Here is a 6,122-nt window from a genome sequence, read left to right on the forward strand (position 1 = left end):
GAGTAGCCCCCGAGCATGTGGATGACTGTGAAGTAATCATGCAAGGACTATACGTTGTTGAGTCGAATATCGTAAGTTTCTTCGAGTTCCAATAATATTCGGGTGCTCCATCGTAGAGGAGCCGATATTTTGATGATGTCATCAGCGACGTGGCAACCGCTGCGGCGAGATTGACGGGACATGACCTAGCGGGCCTGCCCCACGTTTGCGCAGTCAGTTTGGAAATGACCAGACCATGTGCTTCAACCGAGGCGTTTTCTTGATCGTCGTGTGTAGCGGGGGTAATTGGCCGCCGGTTTACCTCTCCTTGCGACATGTGTAGAGCCAGATTCTCGCACCTTTTCAGCGGTGTAGATTTGATGGCCCAAAACCAAAGTAACTTTCCTTTATAAAAGGAATCCAGGGTTTAACTTGTTTCATTCGTGCCCTTCTGTTCATCTCCTTCCCTACCTCTTGCCACCTATTGCTACTGCGCCCAAATCCTGAAATCTCGAAGAAGTCCCCGAGCACCATGGGCAAGAAGAGGAATACCACATCCTCTGGCGCCGTTGCAAGCGCCACTGACTCGAAGGCGACCGCTGCCACGCCGAAAACTGTCGCCGCCACCATGGACGCCCAATGCGATTTGACAGCGTCCACCATCACTAAGTGTGACGAAAAGAAGATGAGAAGTCTAGGGCTGATCTCCGATGATGAGAAAGACGTTCGCTTCCCAGTTTCAGATTCCCGTCCTAATCCCCCTGCCGGATTCAGTGTTATGTTTTCCACTTTTCTGTTCCGGGGGCTGTCACTTCCAGCCCATGAGTTTTCTTCGGTGCCTCTTGTTTTCGTACGGTATTCAGCTCTAGCAGTTGACGCCGAATTCTATTTTGCACCTCACAATTTTTATCACCGTCTGTGAGGCTTTCCTCGGTATTGATACTCACTGGGGCCTATGGAAGAAGATTTTCTTCGTCAAGCGCCACAGTGGGGGCAGCGCACCCTACATCATTGGAGGGGCCAGCTTTGTTGTTCGGAAGGAAATTAATTACTTTAACATCCCGATAAAAGAGTCTGTCCAAGGTTGGAGGTCAAAGTGGTTTTATCTAAGAGATCGGCCAGCTTCAGGACATCACTTCGACTTGCCGAAGTACCCGGACATCCTCGAAGCAACGCCGAAGAAGTCTTGGCGGAACGTCTTGACTGCCGAACAAAAACTGATAGCGGATGATTTGTATGAGAAGGTCTTGGACATGAAGAACGCTGGTGTCCAAACAATGATCGGTACTAAAATTGTCGTTGTATTCTTGAGTCGCTGCATTCAGCCAGTAATGTCCAAAGCCCATCAGATGTGCAGTTATATTCTGGTCCCAAAGATGCAACCCGAATCAACGCTGCAGAACTATCGGAAAAGAAACTTTTAGACGAAGTTAGGCGTTTGACCTATTTTAGCCATAGCTTCCGTTGGAGCGGCAGGGTCAACTGGCTTCTTCTTCAACTTCTTGCTGTTATCAATCTCGTCAGGTTTGGATGCCCGATCTTCGATAGTTGGCTTCTTGGGGAGCACGTCTAGTGTCTTAATCTCCTGCTTTACTCCGAACTTGGAAGCGATCTTCTGAAACTCCCTATCTCAATTGTCGTAACGCGAAAAGCTCCCATGAATGGTGATGGTGGTTCTGTTGTTGCGTGGCATCTTGAGAATTAAGTATGCATTATGAGGTACTGCCATGAATTTGGCGTATGCTGGCCTCCCAAGGATAGCGTGGTACTGTGATTCCCAATTCACTACCTCGAACTCGAGTCTTTCCTTCCTGAAGTTATCGGGTTTACCAAAGACAACATCCAGGGAGAGCTTGCCGAGAGCGTACACTGGCAGGGTCGGAATGATACCGTGAAAACCTGTGTCAGATTCTTGCAGCATACCGGCTGTGATGCCCATCACCTTGATCGTGCTTGCGAACAGAATGTTTAAAACGTTGCTTCCATCCATGAAGACTTTGCTCATATTGAATCCACCAATCTGTGCTTCGAGTACTAGCGCGGCGTGACCTGGCCATGGGATGGACATCGGGTGGTCGGCCCTGCTGAATAGGACACTCTGCTCGGACCAATCTATGTATCGAGAAATGTTCGCCATGGTGACTTCCGCGATATTGATTTCTTCTGTAAGTTTCTTTAATTCCCTTTTGGAGACGCCAGTCTTATGGATCATGCTCATCTGCCCCCGAGGTGGAAGGAATGACTCGTTTGGTGCGCGAGGCTGAACATGCTGAACTTGGTGCTGCGGCGCGGGTGGCGGATTAAGGGGTGGCACTCCCTGTAACATTGGGTACACCTGCACTTTGGCACCGAGGTTCACCGACTCGTAGAACTTCTGAAGATCTACGAACTACCGACAATCCCTGAGCAGGTGAGTCGACTTCTTGACATTGTATTTTGGGTCAATGTAAACATGTATGTAGCAAGGAGTGTTCAGTTTCTTCGCAAACGGTAAATCGGGTACGCGGGGAGGGCGGTCCCTCTAGCCACTTCGACTGCCTCCAGATCCACTTCGACTGTTATCCTGATGATCATCACGTCTTTCACTACGCCGGTCATCATGCCGATCATCGCGTTGATCAGTGTACCTAGCTTCAACGATGTTAGTATCGATGAACGTTTCGTACCCGCGATCTCTCCTTTTCTTGCGGCGATCCAGCCGACAGCTTGAGTCGTTTGGGTGTTTTCGATCATCTTCTTCGTCATCGCTGCGCGGACGGGGCTTTTGCACGTGATCCTCGCCATCAGCCCAACTGTTGGCGATCTCCATCAACTTGGTAAAAGTTTTTCGCTTCTTACGACCGAGTTATTCGACATAGGATTCTCGTCGGATGCCGTCACTGAAAGCGTCGATCGCCCTATCGACAGATACATCTTCAGCTACGTTCAGGATTTTGGTGAAGCACCCGATGTATGAGCGCATCGGCTCCTTTGGCTTCTGGTGGCATTGTCGTAATTCTTCAATTCCAACGGGCCTTTTGTACGTGGCTTGGAAGTTCTTGACGAAAGCGTCGACTAGATCTTCCCAGGATCTGATAGATCCTTGCGACAGGCCTCTCAGCCATGCTCGTGTCAAATCCTTGAGATACAACTGTAAACACTACATCGCCGCCACTTGGTTTTCCTTGTGTAGGATTACAGTTTGCAAGTAGTTGTCTATCCATGCTCTCGTCTCCTGCTGGCCGTCATACTTGACGGCATCGGCAGGCGTTGGTTTGAATCTCTTTGGTGGCATCGCCTCCCGAATCTTATGTGATGTGACCTAGGGTCAAGGATTTGGCCTAATCTCACGAAATGACCCAAAGTGGGGGATGAGGGGATGGTAGAAGATGAGGGAACACAAAATCCAAAAGCAAACACACTCACACCAACCCAACACAAACCAGATTTTAACTCCCTTAGTTGGTTAGACTAAGCAAATAGAGTCAACCCATGGAGAGACTCAAAGTTAGAATCCAGAGGGTGAAAGATTGGTGATGGAGAACAAACTCTAAAGCATGAATGAGAGAGTGGAAACACTAGAATCATTCATGAATAAAGTTGGATCCACAGGAGTAGCCTTGATACATAGGATTTGGGTCCTAGTAGTAGATGAGGCAAACTCAAGCATAAACTCAAATCTTAGTCTAACCCTAGATCTGGTCGACCCATCAGTATTTATAGTATGGAGGGGCAAATAGGTAAATTACAAGGCAGAATCACAGTTTGAGTCGTAGGAAACGACGAGTTCCGATGTTAAAACTAGCACAGCTAGGCTGTGCGCCGTAACAGTTTCGGCAAGGAGACCGGTGGACGTTCCGGTTTACCGAAACATGTTACTGTAAGCAGTTTCCGCGAAACCATCTCGGTCCGGTTCCGGCACAGGGCCGGCGCTGGCGGTTCTGACGCCGGTTTGCTCGAGCTCTCCTTTTCCTTGTTCTTCTCCTCCCTTGATGGCTTGTCTTCTTTGGGGGTCTTCCTCTGATATATACCTGATTACACATAAGGCATTTTGATGAGGTAGCAACCCATTCAAAGGGAGGTTAGGATCAAGCATGGTAAGGAGCGAGTTCACCTCTTGTTGAAGTGCCTTGGTGCATGCTCGCGTCATCGGTCCACTTGGGGGACTAGTTGGTCTTGGTGTAGTCTTGACCTTTGGAGGGCTACATCATCACCTCCTCCCCCTTGGGAAAGGGTCGTCCTCGACTCGAGTTCATCCTCATCTCCATGACAGGGTGAGATATCTGAAATGTTGAAGGTGTTGCTCACTAAGTACTTGGACATGGGTATGTCGATGACGTAGGCGTTGTTGTTGATGCGCTTGAGCACCTTGAAGGGACCATCTCCTCTTTTCTTGAGCTTGGAGTTGCATTCATGTGAAAACCTTTCCTTCCGGAGGTGTATCCAAACGAGGTCACCTTCTTCGAATATCCTTTCTTTCTTCTTGACGTTGAGTCTTGTAGCTTGGCGAAGTACGTGTTCTTGTATTGTTGCCCTTGTGTCTTCATGGAGTTTCTTCATGTTGAGGGCACGCTTGTCGAAGTCCATATTGGTTCTCTCATGAAGTGGTAGAGGTAGGATGTCTAGTGCCATTGAAGTTTCGAAGCCATAGACGATCATGAATGGACTCCTTAATGTTGTTGAATGCTTTTATCGGCTGTATGCAGACTCCGCATGAGGGAGGCATTCTTCCCAAGTCTTCAAGTTCTTCTTGACGAGTGCTCGGAGTAGAGTGGAGAGGCTACGGTTGACAACTTCCATTTTTCCATCCATTTGTGGGTGCGAGGACGATGAAAACAATAGCTTGATTCCGAACTTGGCCATGAGAGACTTCGAAAGATTGATCATGAACTTTACGTCTCTATCCGAAACAATGCTTGCGGGTATTACATGTAGACAAACGGCTTCCCTAAAAATCAAAGTAGCAATGTGTGAAGCATCATCGGTCCTATTGCACGGTATAAAGTGAGCCATCTTAGAGAAACGATCAATGACAACAAAAATTGAGTCATGATCATATCTAGTACGTGGTGAGCCTAGTACGAAGTCCATGTTAATATCGGACCAAGGAGCATATGGAATTGGTAAAGGAGTGTAAAGGCCATAGGGGTTTGTTGTAGACTTAGCTTGTAGGCACGTCGTTGCACTGTTGCATAGTCATTCCACGTCTCGCTTCATCTTGGGCCAATAGTAATGGGTGGAGAGCATGGCAAGAGTCTTGTTGCGTTCAAAGTGTCCCATTACTCCACCTCCATGTGACTCTTGCAAAAGCAACTTTCGAAGAGAAGACTCAGGTATGCAAATTTTGTTAGCTTTGAACAAGAAACCATCATGCAAATAGAAATCATCAAATCCTTTTTCAATGGAACACTTGGCAAAAATGGGGCCAAATAATGTGTCGGTAGGGTAAAGTTCCTTTATCTCATCAAGACCCAACACATGAAAATCTAAACGAGTAAGCAAAAGGTTATTCTTGCAGGAAAGAGCATCTTCCACTACATTTTACTTTCCCTTCTTGTATTTTATTACAGAACGGAAAGACTCAATGAATTCAACCCATTTACCATGCCTTTTGTTCAAATTGGCTTGGCTTTTCAAATATTTCAAAGATTCATGGTCGGAGTGAATAAAAAATTCTTTTGGCCAAAGATAATGTTGCCAAACTTCAAGGACACGAACTAGTGCATAAAGTTCCTTGTCATATATAGGATAATTTAGACGAGCACCGTCTAACTTTTCGCTATGATATGCAGCGGGGTTTCTATCTTGCATAAGTACACCACCAATTCCAAGTCCATTTGCATCACATTCAATCTCAAAAGTTTTTGCAAAGTTTGGTAGAACAAGGAGTGGTGCCTTGGTAAGTATTTTTCAATTCATCAAAAGTGTGTTTTTGGGCCTTGCCCCAAACGAACGGAACATTATTTTTAGTTAGTTCATTCAAGGGGCAAGAAATGGTGCTAAAGTCTTTCACAAAGTGACGATAGATACCGGCAAGGCCATGGAAATTTCAAACTTGGGCAACGGTGGTTGGCGTAGGCCAATTATGAATAGCCTCAACTTTCGAAAAATCCACTTCAATGCCATTGGAGGAAACAACGAATCCAAGGAAGATCAACTTGTTT

Source organism: Lolium rigidum, chromosome 2 (assembly GCF_022539505.1).
Source record: "Lolium rigidum isolate FL_2022 chromosome 2, APGP_CSIRO_Lrig_0.1, whole genome shotgun sequence".
NCBI classification, from domain to species: Eukaryota; Viridiplantae; Streptophyta; class Magnoliopsida; order Poales; family Poaceae; genus Lolium; species Lolium rigidum.